Raw genomic sequence first — 13,885 nt, forward strand, 5'->3', positions numbered from 1 at the left:
GTCCTTGAAAGGGGTAAAGAAAGGTAACAATGATTGCAAATTATCCCCATTTCCAACTATACTAAATGAGTTATTCACTAGATTTGGGCATGCAAATACCCTTAAGATAGATAACCTAAAAAGCCATTTTCGGGTTTTTTAAATTTTGATTTTTTTCAGGGTTATGACGGTGTACGGTGCGGCGACTCAAGCAATACAGGTACTGCCACTGTTACTATATCTGCGATGCGACTGGTTGCACCTAGCTCCGGTTACTTGACTAAAAAACATTAAAACATTTAAAATAAATGAGAAACTAAGAGTACGGTCATTTCCTAGTAATGTTTGTAGAGAAACGCTCTAAGAACCGGGTAAATACATTTAAACCGTACGGACCAAGAACCAACTAGAACTATTATTTTTAAGACAGTGGCCGATTTAAAATCGCATTCTTCAGATCAAAGTCCTGTACGTATCAAACTGTTGTTCTGAAGAAATTACAGTACTCTGTTATTTTTTTTTAATTGAACAGGTCTTAATTTGTATTTATTATTCTCAAAAGCATGAGTTTTACGAATGTATGCCGTCCAGGGAGCATAGCCTCGTGCCTAGACGGGAAGGACGAACGAAGCGAGCTTTGACCGATTATCTTTCTATAAATTTTCAACTGAAGTACATTTCGTAATATTTTTCTTTTTTGAGATGCCCTACATTTTTAAAAAATTATTAATTTTTTGCAATTAAAGAGCTTGGTGTTGAGGAATTCATTTTTGTATTCATATTAAAATTCTAATCATATATTTCTCGAGAGAATAAATTACTTTATATCTATCGATGATTATTGTTAGAAATTGAAATTTATTATATATAATTTCCAGATTTTGTATACCATGTAAAGGATAAAAAACAGTTTTTTAATCTATATTTGTCGAACTGAATTTTTTAAAATAAAAAAATTACAGTACTGAGTTAATCAGACTCATCGGGATAAAAGTAAAAATAAAATAACAGCTATTTATGAGCTGTTTATAATGTAGTGTCTGTCTGTAATGCAGAAATATTGAAGGAGAAGAAGAGGATGAAAACCTTATTAACCTTGGGCGTTGAAACCAATTATTATTAAATAACTAAAAGCAATAATCATCGTGGTTTTTGACTTTTTATTAAATTGAACTTTTAACTAGTTAAAATCTGAATTGAAAGTTAAAAAGTAACTTTTCTAAAATTTAGCTAAAAAACGAGATTTTAACCGATAATAATTTTAATATTAGGTTGCTTTAGAATTTCAATTACATTAATTAGCATTTTACTACAAAAAAAAAACTTTAACAAAACACTAAAAAAATAAAATCCATTACAAAAAGAATTAATATTTCTACTTTAAGGTTCTGAGGAAAAGAATGTATTTGGAAAATGTTACTTCTGTATCACGATTTATTCCAGGAATTAATGTTATCAGTTAATTGAAAAGGAAAATGTTTTCAATTTTTATGCCATTCTTAATTACAAACAGGTCTACTAACATATCAACTAAATATATAATCTGTGAGCGCAATTTATGTATTACGTGTTGGAAGGCAAATTCTTGAGTTAGTCGGAAACGCACACTCGAGTATAAGAGCAGAAACCCAAACAAACTTCAGTTTGATGCAATTATTCCTGAAATTAATTAAATTTGAAATGATTCTGTCTTTGGAATAATATAAACTTAAAAAAATTTGTTCTTACCACTTCCGCCTTTATGTATATTTACCTGCCTTTATCATTATCGATATTTAATTATTTTCATTCATTATGTTTGAACATGAGTAAATAACAATGTAAACTATACTGCATGGTGACATAACATAACAAATGAAACTTTTCTGAGTGTATGATTCATTTAAAATTTTCTTACAAACTTAACTAATAGAATTAGTTGTACAAAGCTTGCTTAACTGAGAATAATACAAGTTTAATATTTACGTATGTTCCTTTCGTAAAAAGGAACGCTTGAACTAATATATTATTCTAATATAAATATTCCAAAGATCATGCGTACCAAAGCTCTAGTTATTCTGAGATATTAGATCATACTTTGTTAAGGCACCCAACAAATAAAACCACTGATTGAATTAGTCTTCATATCTTACAAATTACTATGAATAGGAATTTATATTTCAAATATTTGCATCTACGCATTATATTAATAACAATAACATTTCAAAAAAAAGTATACGTAAAAAATAACTGATAATTAAATTTAAAAATGAAATTAAAGAATTACTTGTTTTTCTTTGCAGAACGGCTTTAATCTGTAAAATAAATAGAATAAAAGATATTGTGGTGGATCTGTAATTAACTATAAATTTTTGTATTTATAAAAATTTTAGACAACATCTTTGTTAGTTTTAAAGATCATTATTGACTTAAAAATTAAAACCCATGTATACTGTGAGAAAACTTAAGTTGCAAGATAAAATTCTTAAGGTATAAAATTACTACAGAATCGTTGTTTATTCGAAAACAGAATTTGTAGGTGGATATTACCGTTACATGTTGTAAAACAATTCAATTTTAGGGTTAATAAAAAGAAAAAGAAATAGTAAAGTAATAATTATTTCGAATTATAGTATTCAGAAAATGTTTTTTCTTCGTGGATAGTCTACGGAGGTCTGCATCGCGTGTAAGTATTTATTTTAATTTTTTACCTTTTTTCATCGGGTTATTTTACATTTACGATAATTATTTGTAAGAATAATGATCACAATGTTAACAATAATTTAAAGCGATAAAAATGATCTACTTTTCGTTCATTTTATAAAACTTGCATGTACAATTTGCTAGTAAAATATGTGAAAAAATTAGAATCTCATTAAAAGAATAAGCACATTAAAATTTTATTAAAATAATATTAAACTTTTATGAGAAACTAAAATTTTAAATTAAGTCTTTTTAAGAAGGGCAGTTAATTTCTCAGTTATTCTGAAAATATCTTGTTGTTAAAAAATTAATGAAAGATATTAATCTCATAACAACAAACGTTTTAAAACTATACTTCTGCAGCAATAACAATTTAAGGAAAATTCAATTTCAAAATGTTGAATAATTAATAGTACCTGTTATGCAAAAGACAGAATTTGCATTTGGCCAAGGCTAATTAAGCAGTTAGGATATCTCATGTCTGTTTAATAATATTAGATTTCCCCATTCATTTGCATCATGTACTTCTGGCATATCGCACTAATATAATTATTTGCCTAGGGAAGTGAAAACAAAAGATTTAGAAAAGTAGAGTTAAAGATTAAATATAGATTAAAAAAATTATAAAGATTATAAAAATATAAAGATTAAAAATTCAGAATGTAGTTAAATAATTTACTTTGGACTAAATGTTATGTTACCGTCTTCAAGAAGACGGCACATAAAATTGAGGAATTCAAAGTAACAACGGAATTCAAAGTGACAGAACTGTCAAATTGAATTCCGTTGCTTTAAGTTTATTTTTTTAATTTTATGAGGTTTTAATAATAATTATTTTTTAAGTGGTATAACTTATTTCTATCTCTGATTTAAACTGGAGACATACGTAAAATTAAAAAAAAAACTATGATAAATTTCTTTATAGAAAAGAATTCATCGTGGTTGGTGTTAAAAATTTACTTGAATGAAGGAGGTAGAGAAAAAATTGTTGAACAAAGAGTGAAAAATAAAGTACTGAGAAGAATAAATGATCCAAAATAGAGAAGCAGGAATTACAATTTCAGCCATATAACAAACAGATAACTAAGACCTATTGACGGTACACCTATAAAACACATAATAAAGAGAGAAAATAAATTAATACCCCACAGATAACTCACGTATATATGTAAAGGTTAACAGTACTTTTTTTTACAGTAATAAAAGGAAAAGTGTTGTGTAATTCAATGTTAGAGAATTCAGGAGTACTGTAAAAACGGTAACAAAATTATAGACAATCTAGAAAAAAACGAAAGCTATCAAAAATATTAACATGAACAGAAAAAATGGAGATGGGAAATTGATCTGTCTTAGGGCAGATATGTATATGATAATGATAATAATATAATTATCTAATCGATTAAGTATTTTGGTCTGCTGTAAAGTAGTACTCGTATTTCTCAGTATTTTCAGTCCTACGTCACCTTTTTTGTATCAAAACTGTTGGCCCCATTTCAACAGTATAATCGATACTTACTTACCTCATAAAATTCCCTTCACAGTAGAGATTGATTTAGTTTCACTCTGTGTTTTTTTTTTTAATAAAATTCAAGTTATTTCAAGATCCTTCACTTGAAAAGGGACGCAACAACCGAAAGGATAATCAATGCGAAAAAAGTTGAAAACTTAAAATAGAAACAAACTAAACCTACATTACTGAATTATAAGCGATGTAAAATGTTCCTGAAAAAGAAGTCGTCATGAAGTATATAAATTTTTTTTTGTAGTAGGATAGTTCTTTTTGTTTTTAACCTCCGGGACCATCGTTAGGTATTGCTTCAGACGATTAAATGAATGATTTTTAGCGTGCGTGAAAATGCCATGACCGGGATTCAAACCCGGAACCTCCGGATGAAAGGCCGAGACGATACCACGAAAATAAATACACGAAGGATATTTAAAGGAATTTTATAGAAATAAAAAATAACAGACCAAGAACTAGAAACTTAGATTTACTGTAAACAAATAAACGAAAAGTAAGTGTACACCAGAAAATTAGAAAACGATCTGGACAGTGGTATCTAATGTTTAAAAACATTTACACAAAAATAACCTAAAGTTTAGTCGCTAGTTCTAAAGCCTAAATAATTTAATCTATAACTACTTGTTAGTGATAAGTCTATTTCGAATACTATCACACATAATAACCTCAATACTTCATATAGATTTAAACTTTCATCACGTAATAGCATAAAGTACATAAGCAAGAATGGGACGAACATACACAGCAGTTATCTGGTACAAATTAGAGCATCTTGGAACGAGAAATCCTTGGAGTAACCTTAAGTATTCCAAGCACATCCGACAAAAACAGTTCCTTAACGTCAGTTATTTCTTACTCACAATTTCCGAACTTACTGACAAACTATGTCACGTGTTCCTGGAACGCGTATTTAAGACCGACAGTTTCTTCCTTGATAGCACTTCAGTTCACTTGCTGGACCTCTGCTGTGGTTAAAAATCCAGCAGAAACACTTTCCTTGTGGTTTTTATAAACAGAAATTTTGCTTGTACATGTGAAATTATTTTGTTCCCAATATATCTAATAAAAACAATAATAATACTTAATTCCAGTTACCGATTTACAACATCCAACAATGTGGTCGTATCTACGCGTGACATGATATACGCCAAAATATAACGTAATTATTCTGGGTTTTAATAGGTAGATCGAAGGTGTAACCACCGAACTGATTAGAAACTCACACAATGAATTATTTTGTTTAAATCTAGATCTGTCAGTGTAAACAACAATTTTCGAATCGACAAAGGTTTGAAAACTCTTTTTGAGATACGGTAGTATTTATTTTCATTTTTGTAAAAAAATATAATACCGAAGTGAAAGTAAATTTTAAACTGCATGTATATCGAACAATTTGGTTCCAATCAAATAAAGTACATGCAATTATCAAAAATCTATTGGGGCTGATTAAAAGGAGCGATCGCTAAAGACATTTGAAAGTCATTCAAATAAAAAATTCATAAAGAGGATTTTAAGGTTCTATCTTTATATGACTCTATGGCTCAAGCAAGTAATTAAAGTATTCCATCGTTACCAGTGTGAAGGATCTTTACACGCTACTAAAGTGTCAATCTTTACATGCCACAGAGTTATGTCGAGCAGTATTTGTTGAAGAATATTGTTTCATGGCCTGTCTCGTGAAGATAAAGTTAACTAAATCACAATCTAACCTCAAGAAAGTTTTATAGAAATAAAGCACTCATTGATCTGAACCCGACTTGTATTAGTGTTATTAATTAAAAGATTTGTAAATAATGATTTAAACTCAAATTTTGATAGTTATGCAAATTGGTTAACGCATCATGATTTCATTAAAATAAAAAAAAATTCATTTTATACATATTTCTTGTAAATTCAAGAATACGCTAGGTTAATTACTCTTCCGTAAACTAGCAACTTATTTTAGAGAGCGAAAATTTAAATCTAATAGTTTTCATCTATTAATTAAATGAACCTTGAATTAAATAAATGACAGTCATCAAGGAGTCGTCATGCAGTCAGGAGGGATTCAGAATAGTAATTATCCTGTATTAAAGAGCTCCGAATAGCAATTATTCTGTAATAGCAATTATCTATATATTTCTGACTGCATTTAAATATTTTCGTCGAAGGACAAAATTTTCTTATCGACCTAAGACATGGTGAAGTAAGACTTAATCATTAGGTGACCATAAATACCTGTTATTTCTACAACATGAAAAATATATTTAAACAAGTTAAAGCTGTCTGAAAGTTGATTGTTCAACCATTATTTTATTTAATTAAAAACTGCATAACGATGTTTAGTTCTATATTTACATATCCTGTTTCTTTTTTTTAGTTCAATTTATATTTTATTTTTTGACAGTCGTGTTTTTTGTAATATATTAACAAAGCTATAGAAAATCTTCATGAATACAAAAGTAAATCGGTTAATTTGAATGCAGAAATAATGTGGGTTAAAGTGTTATAAAACTATTTTTTTTCTATTGAGGTTTGTAAGATAAATCTTTTTAAAAAAATAGCTTTTGAAAAGAAAAGCTTAGTGTTTCTCGATCCGTACTAACGTAATTTATTTATTTTACTGAGAATTAAGTAAGTTTTCGAACAGTATAATCTTCAGTAAGCGGATATTTATTAACATCACACAAATAAGTTACCATAATTCTATTTTTAATCACTGAAAAAGTAAATTCAGACTTAAAAAACAAAAGTAAAAAAAAGTTAATTTCTAGAGAAAACTGAAATTAAAGCTTTTGATTGTGGCTTTGAATTCAGTAACGTTAAAAGCAATTCACTTTTTTTTCAAAACAGTGAAAATTAATCTAAAAAGATTTAATTTAAAACAAACGTCCTTTTTCGACAGTTTTTTCTTCTTGTCTTCGGTATTCAAATTTATTTATGTCATTTACTCAGACGATGAAGAAAGGGTAACTAAGTGATCTTGTAATAAACGGAAATGAAAAAGGATTGTATCTCTATTTTAATGTATTTCGTTCTTCTTTCACTGGATTATGTGCCCGCGTGCGTATGAGTTTTTGTGTATGTGCTTTTGTAAGAGTGTGGTGTTGAGCATTAACTGAACTGGAATTGCCCTGAGTGCTGTCGTTTCATTTCGTCGACAGTGTAACCGTAACTAAAGTCCTGTGTTATAATTGACCCATTGCAATTTAAATTAAATTTATAAAGTACAAAATTACTTTTACTGCTAAAACTCTACCGCTATTTTGTTCTTTTTTTTCTAATCTATTAAAGGCACCGCAAACATAAATATTATCCGACTTCATTTTGATTTTATTAAATAGGTCGTTATTTTTCTTACTCCAAATAATTCCATTACTTCATGTTTTTAAATTATAGAATTTTTTTAACTGGCTGTCCTAGTGTTAAGAAAAAGCTTAAGTATCCTACTACACAGACTCACTTTTATAAAATCGATAGTTGCTTTATTCTAGGTTAAGTTTCTCCGTTTTTACACGCTTTTTAAACTTTATAACTTTATTCACTGATACTTTATACAGATTCTTAACAAATATTGATTGAAGAATTCAAGGGACGGTCCCCACATTGAAAAAAAAAACTTTATAATCAACAATATGTCCAGGAAACTTTTAGTTTACCGGCTACCCACCGTATTGTATTTTTAACATAGAGATTTATTTTTCAGGAAAGGTTAATCATATCAAGCTGAAGTTTCGTGTACTGTTAGCCTGAAGGTTGACTAGTATACAGATAATGAACCTGATCTCTCAAACCATTTTACAGTGGTGGCCATGTAAATTTTTTAATTGTTAATATATATTTTTTTTATAATTTATTATATGATAACTTCAATAGAATTATTCCAGTTGGGATCGTGTCGAGTTATTTAATTTTATTCAGGAGGAAATGAAAACTGATTTTTTAATCTAGAATGATTCACTTCAAGAAGTTTTCCATAACTATGTTATATCTGAACAGATTTGAATAAATATGATGTCATTTTCTTTGTCATAAAATGCTTAACAGTTTTTGTTAAAACATTTAAATAAACCAGCGGTTGCAAAGATATTAACAATTAAATTGTTTACATGTCCGCCATTGTAAAATAAATTCCGAAATCAGGTTCATTATTTTTATGCTAGTTATCCTAGCAGTATAAGAAATTTCAGCTTAATTGAATTAACAATTCCTGAGAAATAAATTTTATGTTAAATACAGAAAATTGTGGTAGCCAGTAAACCAAGTGTTTCTGGATATATATTGATGTAAAGTTTTTTCTTTATTTCATTGTTGGGGATCATTCCCTGAATTATTGAAACAGTTTTTATAAAGACTCTGTAGTATATTTACAGTGTGATTCAGGAGGAAAGGAAAATAAATTGTTGAACTGGTTAAAAGTTTGAAATAAGGAAAAACGTTCGTACAAATATAACTCCAAAAACGCGTTGTTATCGGAGTTACACTCCGATTCACTCGGAGAAATGAAATGTGTGAACCGCATGTGTGAACCGCATGTCTCGTAGTTTTCATGATATCTAACGTAAAACAGAAAACTTCTGTAACGAAAAACACGTTTTTTTTAGGTTTGAAGTACAATGACCTTGTTATATGACTAATAAATTGGTAAATTTTATTTTCTAAACTTGTAGAAAATTTAATAATGAAAAAATGAATGTATAAACTCCATGAAAATAAATAATCAAATTAAATTTATTTTTATTGTAACAAGAATATACAAAAAATTCAATTTTAGAGTGTGAGTTAAAATTGTAAATACATTATAATCGAAATAATTTTAGAAATAAACATATTAGGCTGGAAGTATTCGACATGTCAAAACTTATACATTGAAAAAAGATTTGACAAGTTGACATTGAACTAGACCAAGAACTAATGGTTAAATAAAACAATAAATTGTAAAAGTGAAATCAATTAAAATAAAACAAAAGTAGTAATTACAATATTCTTTTAAATAACAAGAGATTAAGCTCTACTTAAAATTAAAATATACTCTGCCAACAGAGATAGGACAGATTTTAGAACGAAGATTGAAAAACGTTTTTATAAGATTGTTGGTGGAAGTACTGAAAGTCTCGCTTGACTTTCGGATTTACTTAAGATACTATCTCTTTCAATAACAATATGTGGAGATTTTCAAGAAAATTCTTCTTTACTGGTTATTTAGAAATTCTTGACTTTAATTTTCCCTATTCTTATGTTTTGCTCCTTTATTTCTCTCTGAAGTATTTATTGCAGCTTAAAAAGTTTTTTTATAAACCATGTATATTAAAATTGCGCTCCAACTTGTTGTAAGCAAACTGCTCAAAATTGTCATAGCAATTTCCTTGCCTTTTTGATTTTTGCAGATATACCTTGAAGAACTGTAAATGTTTCTAAGATCAACATTTTTATAAACTATCTGATGTGGATACCACATGACTTTCTTGTACGCCTATTAAATTATATATACACATTATTTATTAACTTCATATATTTATACAATTATTAATTAAAAAATCTTACAAGAAATATTAGTATAGAATCAGACTATTAGTAAAGATCAGTATTATTTGTATCTTCGTAGATTGCTGGTTAACAAAAGTTTCAGATTTCTGTGTGTCGTATAAATAAAAGTTAATAATAATTAAACTATTTCGTTGAGTGAACTCCTGTATACCGGTTACAAATGTTAATTTCGACCTTACATTGTAAAATATTTAGTTTTATTATTGGATTTTTTGGTGAGTAATCAAAAATGAAAAAGAAAAGATCATACAGGAAGGCTCTCAATGAGGGCATATTACTGCAGAGAAAAAGTCCAAAATCTTTTTGGGTTTTAGACTTTTTTGGATACTTTTGGTTCAATAGATTGCAATCAAAAGGGGAGGTGCACAAGTAGATGTTACAACTGTCCTAAATTCAAAATTTCAACATCCTACGGCTTCCATTTTGAAATATTCGAGATAAATACATACATACAGACGTCAGGCCGAAACTAGTCAAAATGGATTCAACGATGGTCAAAATGGATATTTTCGTTGAAATCTGAAAACCGAGATTTTTTGCGATCACAATTTTTGATGTACTTCCTTTACTTCATACAAGGAAGTATAAAGAAATATAATTATTTCTTCTTTTTGTGCCGTCCTCAAAGGTTGTCGATCATTATGAATATCTTTCTCTTAATCACAGCTGCTCTAGATAATTGGTTTAACGTACAATTAAATCGGTTTCTAAGGTTGCCCATCCATGGTATTCTTCGTCGTCCAACACCTCGTTTTCCAGGTATCTTTATTTGCATAATCAGTCGTTAGTCTGTAACCTTTTTCTCTCACCTCATGATTAAAACATTCTAATCTTGTACTATTATGGTGAATATTAATTCTCTTTTTATTGACATTCTACTCAAGACTTCTTCATTTTAAATCCTCTTTGTCCATGTTATTCGTAACACACTTCGTAGTAATCACATCTCATTACCTTCGAATGTTTTTTGTTACGGTTTAATATGACAAGTATATATATTTTATTTTTTTGGCTTTTTGGATTGATGAATTTATTTCATCACGGAAGCTCGAAGTTTGTATGTGGGAATACGGAAATTGAAATTTTGTAGGGTAAGAAAAATGTCATGCCTGACCGGGATTCAAACCCGGGGTCTCCGGATAAAAAGATAAGACTCCACCACGGAGTCGACTAATGTTCCTTTGGATAAGTTCAGTTTTCAGGTAATATAGATTTCTTCCTAATTATGTAAATCGTTATTTTCCTAGACCGTCGGTTTAGATTAAAAAAAAATTTGATTAAAGACAGTAAAATATTGAAAATGTAGAAGTCTGATTACAATTTCAATCACAGATGAGACATACTGGTTATATATATTTTATTTTCTACATTCTCTATACTTTTAATTTTTAACTTTGTTTTTAATCTACATTTTCACATACACATTTCGTTGAACAAATCTATGCGAAAGTTCTAAATGTATAAGAGAATAAATAATGTGCAGGAAGGTAAATAATTAATTTTTATAAATAATTGTATTATTTCCTTAAGCGACCGACGATCACGGGAAAATAGTTACACCGTAGGAATGGTTCTTATCCTCAGAATATATAAATAAAAAAATAAAAACTGTTTAATTAAAAAAAAAAAATCGATGTTTTTAATCTGATGAAAATTTTTGTATAAACTGATGGATGTTTTTCGTTGGCTGCTATATTTTAATTTTCTTTTTTTTATTAAACAAATTGAAATATTTTAATTTAATAGAACAATTTTGAAAAAAGATTCCAATTCATATTGATTCTCTCACGTACTGGTATGCTGGTTGTTGTAAACAATAAATCTAAACATGAGAATTGTTTTATTGTTAATGTTTTATTTGTTTTTGAAATGATAAATAAATGCTTACATTTTTTATTCAAAAATAATGAACTGAAAATTCTAATTTGTTACATTAATTAGATCATCACGGACTTCAATAATTGTTTTTATTTCTGTCTAAATTTCCAGACAGTTTAAATGAAAGGAGCAATTCATTGTTTAATAAAGAGTATTCAAAAACTGAAACGACCTTATGGAAGAATATTTCCATATTTTGTTATAGGTTTAATTGAGGAAAAATATGTTACACAATGCAGCTGAGAATATTCATTGTCTTTCTTTTTCCTGTTTTGTCTCCGGTAATTACCGGAGGTATTACTTCAGGTACTACAGGTATTACTTCAATGAGGATGAGTGTAAATGAGTGTAGGCTTGTACAGTTTCAGTTTGACCATTCCTGAGATGTGTGGCTAATTGAAACTCAACCACCAAAGAACACCGGTATCCACGATCTAGTATTCAAATCCGTATAAAATATTCATTGTCTCCTAAATCATTAAATGTGTCAGTTATGCACAGACCCAGAATGTGTTCAAATAAGTATGATGAAGATGCACCAAACAAGTCCTCCGTTAAGCGACTGTAAAAATTCTAAGAGACAGGGAATATTGTGACAAATGCAGCCAAAAGTAGTCGACAGAAAGTGCTAACACCAGAAAAGTTGATCGACGTGCAAGCTGCATATTCTGTTAGATCCAAGAAGTCTGTGTGACGCCTATCTAGTCGCCAGTCTAGTCTCTTCGTTAGTAGGGCCCACACGGCGTTGCCCAAGTGTTTAAAGATGCATACGTAAAGAATTCGTGTTGTTAATTCCAGACACTGGAAAACGTGTAGCTTTCTGTCAGTGGTTGATGTCATCTGTAACGCCAGATGGGGAAGAACTCGATGACTGATTTTTGCCTTTGACGAAGCATAGTTTCACCTTCATGGATACGTGAATACCAAAAATTCACGTATTTAATGAACGGACAATCCACGTCAGCTGCGCGAGTCTCCTCTGCACGTACAAAAAGTGAGTGTTTGGTGAGAAATGTCACGTCTTTAAATCTTTAAATCTTTATGACATTCTTTCATGCCACAGTGAACAGTGAGCACTACATACAGATGGTACAACAATTTGTAAACACCATACCTGCAGACCGGCTAGAGTACAGGTGGTTTAAGTACAACAATGCTAGGGATCATATAGTCAACAACACTATGACTTTCTTGGATCAGTGATCTTATGAACAAGTGATTTCCTTGGGGTTGTGGCCCCCTCGGTTTCCTCATTTATCCTCTCCTGACTTTTTCATATGGGGATACCTTGAGGATGCTGCTTACAAAACTCATCCTCACACTATTTACGAATTGTAGAGCGAAACAGAACAATGTGCTCCTGCAATTCCTTAACAAATCTTACAACATGTGATTAAGAACATGCAACGTCGTATTCAGTTATGTGAATCGCATAATGGAGACAGTTTCAACAACTATTGTAACTTATTCATTTTCCCATAAGGTTACGTCACTTTTTGAATAGTCTTTATTAAAGTTATCTTCATTGGATCAGACCTTAAGATTGTACTTATTATTATTTCTTTAATATATTTTTTTTTTCAAGCTTATATTTATTCTCTACTGATAATGGCCGAATAACAATTGAAATATTTATTTAAGTTTACATTTTCAGTAAAACTTTTTTGAACGGTTTTGAGTGTAAATTTTTTTCCATTGCCTTTAAATAATCATTTAATGAACTTCATTATTTATGTTTGGTGTAATTAAATATTAGATTATGTATTTTTTGTAATGTCCAATGAAATGTATTTTGTAACGAATTTTAAAATGATTTATAATTTTACATAAATTAAGTAATGTGATAATTAAACCACTAAAAAAGTTTCGATTTCATAAAATTTTTAACATACTTATATAATTACATTTAAATTCATAAACCGATACAAATTAATGCTAAGAAATATTTCATAAAACTGAAAGTTTTGAGTATTTTTTGTTTTTAACGAACATATTAAAAGAAATATGTTCTCACCTCTATCAGTATTTTTATACATACACCATCTAATAGAAATAAATAAATATGTATTTATGTCTGTATATACCAAAATTATATTTTATGAAAATAAAATATAGTTTATTGGTGATTTTATTATCTCCTAGTGATTTACTCTTATCGAATAGTTTTCAAGAACTCCCGATGGAGAAACCAACGTGGAAACAGAACGTATGCACGCAGTTAAGCCACCTATACTGTTGTATGGCGTAATGATATTATGAGGCTATACGAATTAACTGAAACACTAGTCAATAAATACG

General features: G+C 29.1%; 1 protein-coding gene across 1 annotated transcript in view; it reads right to left on the reverse strand.

The window, feature by feature from the left end:
- Nucleotides 1-13,885, reverse strand: part of LOC142320982 (putative G-protein coupled receptor CG31760) — a 904,980-nt gene that overhangs the window by 117,691 nt on the left and 773,404 nt on the right. The window lies entirely within an intron of this gene.

The sequence above is a fragment of the Lycorma delicatula genome, chromosome 3 (genome assembly GCF_047948215.1).
Source record: "Lycorma delicatula isolate Av1 chromosome 3, ASM4794821v1, whole genome shotgun sequence".
Lineage (NCBI taxonomy): Eukaryota > Metazoa > Arthropoda > Insecta > Hemiptera > Fulgoridae > Lycorma > Lycorma delicatula.